At 39.0% G+C, this 2145-nt stretch overlaps 1 protein-coding gene and 1 long non-coding RNA gene across 2 annotated transcripts in view; one reads left to right on the top strand and one right to left on the bottom strand.

The window, feature by feature from the left end:
- Positions 1-2145, bottom strand: part of LOC102677979 (neurotrimin-like) — a 178438-nt gene that overhangs the window by 112825 nt on the left and 63468 nt on the right. The window lies entirely within an intron of this gene.
- The window catches only part of LOC116185652, a 5938-nt gene continuing 3827 nt past the window's right edge, over positions 35-2145 (top strand). Inside the window, exon 1 of the long non-coding RNA XR_004150516.1 lies at positions 35-123. This is a non-coding gene — a long non-coding RNA (uncharacterized LOC116185652). The remainder of the gene's footprint in view (positions 124-2145) is intronic.

Genomic DNA, 2145 nt, shown 5'->3' with positions numbered 1-2145 from the left:
TATATATATATATATATATATATATATATATATATACGAGAAAGTTGGCGTGCTTGATGAAGATTTTCGAGAGAAAAAGAGCACGGTGAAAATGAATTACCGCTTTTAACACGTATCGGACAAGTGGGTATATCATTACGAATCGTGTAATACGAGACAAACTATCTTACCGTCCTTTAAGAATTAATAGAGCGTGTACGATATAAGACGATATAAGTCACGTGGAATACGTTACGAACGATGCAAAACGATAATACCGTGTGTATATAAATATATATATATATTAACGAGATGCAAAGGCTGGTTTTAATTAAAAATTAACCTCGCGCGTATCGTATATATTATTACACGTATTATCTTTATTCGTTAACGTCCAATTACTAGGGGATACCTCTCTTTGATCGAACGAAACGTGGATGAATCTTTTCCATCGATCTAATAGTCTATTACTACGCCCTCCATAAATTCGTAAATCGCGCGAACAACGCTACTTACGCGCGCGTGAATGATTAAAGAGGAAAAAAGAAAAAGGAGCAAAATGACAGGAGGAAGAGGAAAAAATAGGTTCGCGAAGAGAAAAAAGGTAGGTATGCAATTATGCCTAATTACGAAGATTTCATCGCGGGTAATAGATGGATATTCGAAGCGATTTAACGATAGATAAATACGTAGGAAAAGTGGCGTACGGTTAATAATCGAGTAAACATTTAATTTCGATATATACACCGAGAGTGGTAAATCTAAAATGACGTAGTATCATTGGTAATGCGTGACTCGTAGAAATCAATCGTGAGTGATTTAGATGAATTTTATACCGACGTCAAACACTTATTTCACGTGTGTCAGGCATAATAATTAATTACTCGAATCGACATGCATTAAGAAAGCATGGTATTGAGTCGCTCATTAAGTATGCATCGTCCGACGTTTGCCTGTAAGGAACTGTGGACCTTCGGACGGTAACGGTTGCCAACGCTGCAGAACTGGTGGATTGCACGTACTGAAAGGTTACCGGCAATAAAATACTCCGTGTCTAAAGGCTATTAATGTCTCGGTGCAACGCCAAGCATCGTTTCCATCGACACTTTATTTCTATGCGTACTCGCGTCAAAGAACCGAAGCCTTTCTACCGTGGTCTTGTAGCATTAGTCACTGACTGATTGCCGGTTTTACGGGGAAGCATTTCAAAACCTTGCGGGAAATAACCTGCGCGCGTAGAAATATTCTCCAAAGTTTTTTCTTACGAAAAAACTCCACGCTATTCTTCATTAAGGAATCCTTCTTTCCTTCCCTCTTTCGTCGATTCTTGCCAACCATCGTTATTATTACCCAGTGGACGAAAATACGGATCAAAAACGTATTCGACGAGTTTTCCATTATATTTTCGTTTCTCGTAATAATAATAATATCACCGTCGTATTCTTCTCGAGCTTTTATATAAATATTAAGATATTCGGTCGGTGAAAGAAGAAGGATACGTTCTTCGACTCCACTTTCACCTACCTACCTATCTACCTACCTACCTATCTACCTATCTACCTACCTACCTACCTACCTACCTACCTACCTACCTACCTACCATCGTTCCACGTGATATACGATACTAAATGTTTCTTAGAACCGTACGCGATCAACGAAAGCATAATACAGCTATTTGTAATTTACGATGATTGCTTGGAGCGGTTTGACGGGTAACGTTATTTCAAGTTTACGATGGCTGTAATACAAAAGATAATAATTAGAGAAGGCGATTATACAACTTGATAATCTATAAAGAAGCGTGAAAAATAGTAATAAAAAAAAAGAAAAAAAAAAAGAGAGGCAGGGATAAGGACAGAGAGGTGGAAAGGAAGAGAGAGAGAGAGAGAGACAGCTTTTCGCGGTGGTGTTAAGCTTTAAGCTCGTCGCGTAAAGTCGGTTGAGCGATTCATAAAGCGAAATGGACTCCTTTGCGGAGAAAAACAATTTCCTGCAAAACAGGGAATTAAGTACTTATCTTTACGAGCGGCCGTACAATTTTCTGAAAGAAGATACGCCCGCCACCCTCGCCGGCGTCTACCACCCGGAAAAATTTATCGCGATCTCGATACTGCGTTTCGAGCGTAAGGACTTCTATCGTTTGCACTTTCTTGGCTCGAGTTCTAT

Source organism: Apis dorsata, unplaced genomic scaffold (assembly GCF_000469605.1).
Source record: "Apis dorsata unplaced genomic scaffold, Apis dorsata 1.3 scaffold_238, whole genome shotgun sequence".
In the NCBI taxonomy this organism is placed as follows: Eukaryota; Metazoa; Arthropoda; class Insecta; order Hymenoptera; family Apidae; genus Apis; species Apis dorsata.
The sequence above is the reverse complement of the archived record's forward strand: the minus strand, read 5'-3'. Positions and strand labels throughout refer to the sequence as shown.